This window comes from Oncorhynchus masou, chromosome 4 (genome assembly GCF_036934945.1).
Source record: "Oncorhynchus masou masou isolate Uvic2021 chromosome 4, UVic_Omas_1.1, whole genome shotgun sequence".
NCBI lineage: Eukaryota > Metazoa > Chordata > Actinopteri > Salmoniformes > Salmonidae > Oncorhynchus > Oncorhynchus masou.
This window is the reverse complement of record NC_088215.1, coordinates 2244628-2253962: the sequence shown is the minus strand read 5'-3', so window position 1 is coordinate 2253962 and position 9335 is coordinate 2244628. Positions and strand designations below refer to the sequence as shown.

Sequence of the window (9335 nt, the reverse complement as noted above, 5' to 3'; positions counted from 1 at the left end):
CTGTATCACCGCCTGGTATGGCAACTGCTCCGCCCTCAACCGTAAGGCTCTCCAGAGGGTAGTGAGGCCTGCACAACGCATCACCGGGGGCAAACTACCTGCTCTCCAGGACACCTACACCACCCGATGTTACAGGAAGGCCATAAAGATCATCAAGGACATCAACCACCCGAGCCACTGCCTGTTCACCCCGCTATCATCCAGAAGGCGAGGTCAGTACAGGTGCATCAAAGCTGGGACCGAGAGACTGAAAAACAGCTTCTATCTCAAGGCCATCAGACTGTTAAACAGCCACCACTAACATTGAGTGGCTGCTGCCAACACACTGACACTGATTCAACTCCAGCCACTTTAAACAATGCTACCTTATATAAAGTTACTTACCCTACATTATTCTTCTCATATGCATACGTATATACTGTACTCTATATCATCGAGGACTGCATCCTTATGTAATACATGTATCACTAGCCACTTTAACTATGCCACTTTGTTTACATACTCATCTCATATGTATATACTGTACTCGATACCATCTACTGTATCTTGCCTATGCTGCTCTGTACCATCACTCATTCATATATCCTTATGTACATATTCTTTATCCCCTTACACTGTGTATAAGACAGTAGTTTAGGAATTGTTAGTTAGATTACTTGTTGGTTATTACTGCATTGTCGGAACTAGAAGCACAAGCATTTCGCTACACTCGCATTAACATCTGCTAACCATGTGTATGTGACAAATAAAATTTGATTTGATTTGATTTGATACAAAAACAAGTAGAGGGTGAGGCTGGTACCGTGAAAGAAGAAGAGAAAGACGTTTCAGTGAAAGAAGAGGAAGACGCGTTCAGAGTGAAAGAGGAGGATGATGTTACAGTAAAAGAAGAGGAGGAAGATGGAGTTTTTGGAGTGGAGAATGAAGTGAAAGAAGATGAAAACGTTTTTGAAATGAAGGATGAAGAGGGGGATATTACTGTCACATTAGAGGAGGACGAAGAAGAGAAGACTGGAGAACTGATTAACACCAGTAAATACAGTGAGTACTATCTTATGAAACAGGGTCATTGATCTGATTAACACCAGTAAATGCAGTGAGTACTATCTTATAAAACAGTGACAAAAACTCTGCAGTTGTTGAACTAATGTGTGAATTTAGTAATATGTGATTTTTAAAAGGGCGTTCTTAACTTGAATATGTGTTTGTACTGTGGGGAATTGTTCATGACGTCCTCCAGTGATGTTTAAACTTTTCCTGTTGAAAAGTGATATAAAAATACAGTAAAGTAAAACACACTAAAGGGAAACAAATAAATGTTTTGAGCAAATAGTGTCAACTGCAAACTGGAAGGAGTGAGTGATGTCATAGTAAGGCGTTCAAGGAGTTGGCTTGATGGGAAGTCGTGATGTCATCCAATAGGCGACTGATCTTCATGTGAATATTCATTATTCTTTTAAAATTCTTCCTGCTCTGTCAAGTTCGTTGTTGATCATTTCTAGAAAGCCATTTTCAAGTCTTGCCATAGACTTTCAAGACAATTTAACCCCAAACTGTAACTAGGCCACTCAGGAACATTCAATCTTGGTAAGCTCCTCCAGTGTAGATTTGGCCTTGTGGTTTAGGTTATTGTCCTGTTAGGACATTTTTTTTGTATTCAGATCTCTGAAATGCACTTTACCTACTAAACCCTAAATCATTTCAGAGTTTGCAAAATCCAATGGTTCTAACTGACAGTCACCTTAACTTTATTGACAACACCCAAATGGATACCGTCATTAATGCAGTTCTTCAATAATTACACATCATTTTTAATACTGTAGCTGTTTAGTTAGTCACATGTTCAACTATCATCAGCTGATCCAGGAAATCATTTTCTGAATGCCAGTCACATGACAAACATCACAACATGCAACAACAACAACCAAAGTTCTTCTTCATTCATTACTCTGGTAAAGACAGTTATGCTGTGCTCCACATTGGATCCAACATCCCTAACAAATTGATGTTTATAATGTGTTATTTTCTGCTTGATTTATAGTAGGGTCTCATTAGTCTGTTTGGAGACAGAGATACTTTGCTCATACTGTGTAGAAAACTGTTCCTTGATGGATAGGTGAAGTTATGGGTCCTGCAGTAGTTCTATGTTATTGTTAGGTGAAGTTATGGGTTCTACAGTAGGTCTATGTTATGGGTCCTACAGTAGGTCTATGTTGTTGTTAGGTGAAGTTATGGGTCCTACAGTAGGTCTATGTTGTTGTTAGGTGAAGTTATGGGTTCTACAGTAGGTCTATGTTATGGGTCCTACAGTAGGTCTATGTTGTTGTTAGGTGAAGTTATGGGTCCTACAGTAGGTCTATGTTGTTGTTAGGTGAAGTTATGGGCCAATTTGTTAAACACTTAATGTGCAAAGCCTCATTGTCAGGCTGATGGCAAAGCTAGCCAAAGAGAATCTTACTGGTTTAAGTATTTTTTTAAGTATAAAGCAGTTGATTTGCGACAATAACAGAAACATATTAAGCAGGTGTTTCAAGTGAGCCTTACAATTATAATCCAAAAGTAGTGTGAAATGCACTCATAAGCAGCTTGTAAATGGAGGCTATTTTTGCTGTCAGCCTATGAGAACTCCTGTGAGTTTCCCCCATGGTGGTGAATTAGTGAATAGACACAGAACTTTACGTGAGTGTCCTTGAGTAGCACTCTTAATATTTAGAATACATTGTGAAAATCTAAAATATTCGCTCAACATTTTTGCTCCAGGCAGATATACTTACATACAAAGCTTGCGATTTCCTCATAAGCAGGGAGGAGTTTCTGCAACCAAATTGTGTGCACATTGCCCTGGTGCCACAATTTTAGCAAACACAGAAAGGGGCCTATATTGGAGACAAAAGGTTGTCTGGCACACTGCTTAGGATTTCAACAACTTGAATAACTTATTTCTAGCCTACAATCGTCGACGTTACTACTAATATGAAAACAAGACTAAATCTGACTATTGTTGCTATCTTGACTGTCTTAATTTTCAAATTTAACAGAAGTCAATTGTTGTACAACTTCATGGGTACGCTCTGGGCAACACCTTTTACTTCAAATAAACAATTTATTTCTGCTGTTGTGGGCCTTTAACCATCTATCTGACTTTGTCGTTCACACAGGAGAGAGACGGGACAATCGTGGATCCTCTGGGGAGTCTCTCCAGATCAGAACTCCTCAAGTAACACCAGCATAGACCCACAGGGAAGAGAACTCACTGCTGCTCTGACTGTGGGAAAAGATTCAACTTGTCCTCAAACCTTAAAATACATCAAAGAATTCCCCCCGGAAGAGAAATCTTATAGCTGTGATCAATGTGGGAAGAGTTTTACCCTGCTTCACACCCTGAAATCACACCATAGATCACACACAGGAGAGAAACCTTATAGCTGTGATCAATGTGGGAAGAGTTTTACTACACCTAGCGATCTAACTATATACTCAAGAGAACACACATAGGAGAGAATATTTACATCTGTGATCAATGTGGGAAGAGATGTATTCTGCTACAAACCCTGAAATCACACCAGAGAATACATTCTGGAGAGAAACCTTTTGGCTGTGATCAATGTGGGAAGGGTTTTACTACATCTAGCTGTCTAACTATACACCAGAGAACACACACTGGAGAGAAACCTTATATCTGTGATAAATGTGGGAAGAGTTTTACTACATCTAGCAATTTAACTATACACCAGAGAACACACCGAGGGGAGAAACATATAGCTGTGATCAATGTGGGAAGAGTTTTACGACATCTAGCTATCTAACAATACACCAGAGAACACACACAGGAGAGAAACCTTACGCCTGTGATCAATGTGGGAAGAGATTTATTCTGCTACAAACCCTGAAATCACACCAGAGAATACATTCTGGAGAGAAACCTTTTGGCAGTAATCAATGTGGGAAGAGTTTTTCTCACCCAAGCAGCCTGATATTACACCAGCGGGGACACACAGGAGAGAAACCTTTTAGCTGTGATCAATGTGGGAAGAGTTTTTCTACATCTTGCAATCTAACTATTCACCTGAGAACACACACAGGAGATAAATCTTATAGCTGTGATCAATGTGGGAAGAGATACTCTGATAAAAGATCTCTGATTAAACATAGGAAAATACATACATGAAGGAGTTGTTTCATGATATCAATGAAATAATGTCACAATGCAGAATGTTTTAACATTGTAGTAGCAGTATTTGAATGAATGTCAGAACGTAGAATGAACCCTAAACGTTTGCCCCCTGTTCAGTTGATATTAGCCTCAGCGGAAAAATCAAGGCTCTGAATTGAAAGAGTACTATTTATGTGATTTAACATAAAGGGACAAAATAAATTGTATCACACTTACCACGTTGGTGACCCACTTGAATCAAAATGCAACACTTCAACATGTTTAGGTTTTCAATATATCCTGAACTGTTTCTGCATATTGGTTATTGATTTGGACATGTTACAACTATTTTTTGACATTGAGCTATTCCAATTGAGCAAAATGTCATTGAAAAGACGTTGAAAATAAGACTATGCCCGACGTCCAATATATGTTCGGTTGTTGTTGAAAGTTGAAAAGATGTCTTTTTTTTTTCAATGACTTGAAAACAACATAATTTCAACATACTTGGAGCATAAATACATGGACGCAGTATAATACATTGGTCTATAATCAATTTTATTAACAATCCTACATCACTTCAGTATTTCTTTACAACTTTCAAATGCTACTTGTCTTTATTCCACTACTGAAGAAGCATTTCTCAAATCACCTCATATTTCAAACATTCAGCCTGACAAAAGATACATGTTTTATTATTCCATGCCTCACCATTAAGTTAATTATTGCCAATACACATTAACAAAGGGGTGTACTTTTGGTTTTGAAATTTCATATTTACAATTCATGTAACATTTAGTAATAATTATTTATGTAAACAACTGACAATTTTTGGGAACAATTATATTGACATTGTTATCCTGCTTTTAGACTATCAGGGTTCATTCTCAGATTCTCAGTGTCAAACCAAATGTACTAGAGCATGACATTGGGGACTGTGCCCTGATCCAACAACATGACTATCAAGTGAACCCTGAAAAGAGAGAGAATCTCCGCAGTGAGGTTGAAAGTTACTACAGGTATTGCAGGAGTTTCCTCTTGAAATCAGACATGTCTTTGGTAAGGACAACTTGGTTGCTGATTGTCTCAAGGGTGGGCAGACAGCAGAGTTACTCAGAGGAATGGCTGGATGAGTGTTTCAGACAGCAGGGTTACCCAGAGGAACGGCTGGATGGGTGTTTCAGACAGTGGGGTTACTCAGAGGAATGTCTGGATGAGTGTTTCAGACAGCAGGGTTACTCAGAGGAACGGCTGGATGAGTGTTTCAGACAGCAGGGTTACTCAGAGGAACGGCTGGATGAGTGTTTCAGACAGCAGGGTTACTCAGAGGAATGGCTGGATGAGTGTTTCAGACAGCGGGGTTACTCAGAGGAATGGCTGGATGAGTGTTTCAGAGAGCAGGGTTACTCAGAGGAATGGCTGGATGAGTGTTTCAGACAGCAGGGTTACTCAGAGGAATGGCTGGGGTTATGAGTGTTTCTTACCCAGAGGAATGGCTGGATGAGTGTTTCAGACAGCAGGGTTACCCAGAGGAATGGCTGGATGAGTGTTTCAGACAGCGGGGTTACTCAGAGGAATGGCTGGATGAGTGTTTCAGACAGCAGGGTTACTCAGAGGAATGGCTGGATGAGTGTTTCAGACAGCGGGGTTACTCAGAGGAATGTCTGGATGAATGTTTCAGACAGTGGGGTTACCCAGAGGAATGTCTGGATGAGTGTTTCAGACAGCGGGGTTACTCAGAGGAATGTCTGGATGAGTGTTTCAGACAGCAGGGTTACCCAGAGGAATGTCTGGATGAGTGTTTCGGACAGCGGGGTTACTCAGAGGAATGTCTGGATGAGCGTTTCAGACAGCAGGGTTACTCAGAGGAATGGCTGGATGAGTGTTTCAGACAGCGGGGTTACTCAGAGGAATGGCTGGATGAGTGTTTCAGACAGCAGGGTTACTCAGAGGAATGGCTGGATGAGTGTTTCAGACAGCGGGGTTACTCAGAGGAATGTCTGGATGAGTGTTTCAGACAGTGAGGGTTACCAGCAGAGGAATGTCTGGATGAGTGTTTCAGACAGCGGGGTTACTCAGAGGAATGTCTGGATGAGTGTTTCAGACAGCAGGGTTACTCAGAGGAATGTCTGGATGAGTGTTTCAGACAGCGGGTTACTCAGAGGAATGTCTGGATGAGCGTTTCAGACAGCAGGGTTACTCAGAGGAATGGCTGGATGAGTGTTTCAGACAGCGGGGTTACTCAGAGGAATGGCTGGATGAGTGTTTCAGACAGCGGGGTTACCCAGAGGAATGGCTGGATGAGTGTTTCAGACAGCAGGGTTACCCAGAGGAATGGCTGGATGAGTGTTTCAGACAGCGGGGTTACTCAGAGGAATGGCTGGATGAGTGTTTCAGACAGCAGGGTTACTCAGAGGAATGGCTGGATGAGTGTTTCAGACAGCGGGGTTACCTGGAGAGGAACGAGGAATGTCTGGATGAGTGTTTCAGACAGCAGGGTTACTCAGAGGAATGTCTGGATGAGTGTTTCAGACAGCAGGGTTACTCAGAGGAATGGCTGGATGAGTGTTTCAGACAGCAGGGTTACTCAGAGGAATGGCTGGATGAGTGTTTCAGACAGCGGGGTTACTCAGAGGAATGGCTGGATGAGTGTTTCAGACAGCGGGGTTACTCAGAGGAATGGCTGGATGAGTGTTTCAGACAGCAGGGTTACTCAGAGGAATGTCTGGATGAATGTTTCAGACAGTGGGGTTACCCAGAGGAATGTCTGGATGAGTGTTTCAGACAGCGGGGTTACTCAGAGGAATGTCTGGATGAGTGTTTCAGACAGCAGGGTTACCCAGAGGAACGGCTGGATGAGTGTTTCAGACAGTGGGGTTACTCAGAGGAACGGCTGGATGAGTGTTTCAGACAGCAGGGTTACTCAGAGGAACGGCTGGATGAGTGTTTCAGACAGCGGGGTTACTCAGAGGAATGTCTGGATGAGTGTTTCAGACAGCAGGGTTACACAGAGGAACGGCTGGATGAGTGTTTCAGACAGCAGGGTTACTCAGAGGAATGGCTGGATGAGCGTTTCAGACAGCGGGGTTACCCAGAGGAATGTCTGGATGAGAGTTTCAGACAGCGGGGTTACTCAGAGGAATGGCTGGATGAGTGTTTCAGACAGTGGGGTTACTCAGAGGAATGGCTGGATGAGTGTTTCAGACAGCGGGGTTACTCAGAGGAATGGCTGGATGAGTGTTTCAGACAGCAGGGTTACTCAGAGGAACGGCTGGATGACTGTTTCAGACAGCAGGGTTACTCAGAGGAACGGCTGGATGAGTGTTTCAGACAGCGGGGTTACTCAGAGGAATGGCTGGATGAGTGGTTCAGACAGTGGGGTTACTCAGAGGATTGGCTGGATGAGTGTTTCAGACAGCGGGGTTACTCAGAGGAATGTCTGGATGAGTGTTTCAGACAGCAGGGTTACTCAGAGGAACGGCTGGATGAGTGTTTCAGACAGCAGGGTTACTCAGAGGAACGGCTGGATGAGTGTTTCAGACAGCGGGGTTACTCAGAGGAATGTCTGGATGAGTGTTTCAGACAGCAGGGTTACCCAGAGGAACGGCTGGATGAGTGTTTCAGACAGCAGGGTTACTCAGAGGAATGGCTGGATGAGCGTTTCAGACAGCGGGGTTACCCAGAGGAATGTCTGGATGAGAGTTTCAGACAGCGGGGTTACTCAGAGGAATGGCTGGATGAGTGTTTCAGACAGCGGGGTTACTCAGAGGAATGGCTGGATGAGTGTTTCAGACAGCGGGGTTACCCAGAGGAATGGCTGGATTAGAGTTTCAGAAAGCGGGGTTACTCAGAGGAATGTCTGGATGAGTGTTTCAGACAGCGGTGTTACCCAGAGGAATGTCTGGATGAGTGTTTCAGACAGCGGTGTTAACAGAGGAATGTCTTGATGAGTGTTTCAGACAGCGGGGTTACTCAGAGGAATGTCTGGATGAGTGTTTCAGACAGCAGGGTTACCCAGAGGAATGGCTGGATGAGTGTTTCAGACAGCAGGGTTACTCAGAGGAATGGCTGGATGAGTGTTTCAGACAGCGGGGTTACCCAGAGGAATGTCTGGATGAGCGTTTCAGACAGCAGGGTTACTCAGAGGAATGTCTGGATGAATGTTTCAGACAGTGGGGTTACCCAGAGGAATGTCTGGATGAGTGTTTCAGACAGCGGGGTTACTCAGAGGAATGTCTGGATGAGTGTTTCAGACAGAGGAGTTACCCAGAGGAATGGCTGGATGAGTGTTTCAGACAGCGGGGTTACTCAGAGGAATGTCTGGATGAGTGTTTCAGACAGCAGGGTTACTCAGAGGAATGGCTGGATGAGTGTTTCAGACAGCGGGGTTACTCAGAGGAATGGCTGGATGAGTGTTTCAGACAGCAGGGTTACTCAGAGGAATGGCTGGATGAGTGTTTCAGACAGCGGGGTTACCCAGAGGAACGTCTGGATGAGTGTTTCAGACATGAGTGTTTCAGGGTTACTCAGAGGAATGGCTGGATGAGTGTTTCAGACAGCGGGGTTACTGGATGAGTGTTTCAGACAGAGGAATGGCTGGATGAGTGTTTCAGACAGCAGGGTTACTGGATGAGTGTTTCAGACAGAGGAATGGCTGGATGAGTGTTTCAGACAGCGGGGTTACTCAGAGGAATGGCTGGATGAGTGTTTCAGACAGCAGGGTTACTCAGAGGAATGGCTGGATGAGTGTTTCAGACAGCGGGGTTACTCAGAGGAATGTCTGGATGAGTGTTTCAGACAGCAGGGTTACTCAGAGGAACGGCTGGATGAGTGTTTCAGACAGCAGGGTTACTCAGAGGAACGGCTGGATGAGTGTTTCGGACAGCAGGGTTACTCAGAGGAATGTCTGGATGAATGTTTCAGACAGAGGGGTTACCCAGAGGAATGTCTGGATGAGTGTTTCAGACAGCGGGGTTACTCAGAGGAATGTCTGGATGAGTGTTTCAGACAGCAGGGTTACTCAGAGGAACGGCTGGATGAGTGTTTCAGACAGCGGGGTTACTCAGAGGAATGTCTGGATGAGTGTTTCAGACAGCAGGGTTACCCAGAGGAACAGCTGGATGAGTGTTTCAGACAGCGGGGTTACTCAGAGGAATGTCTGGATGAGCGTTTCAGACAGCGG

The 9335-nt window shown here is 43.9% G+C and overlaps 1 pseudogene; it reads left to right on the top strand.

The window, feature by feature from the left end:
* Positions 1 to 953: 953 nt before the first annotated feature.
* On the top strand, positions 954 to 4168 carry LOC135520243 (zinc finger protein 239-like; annotated as a pseudogene).
* Positions 4169 to 9335: the final 5167 nt, after the last annotated feature.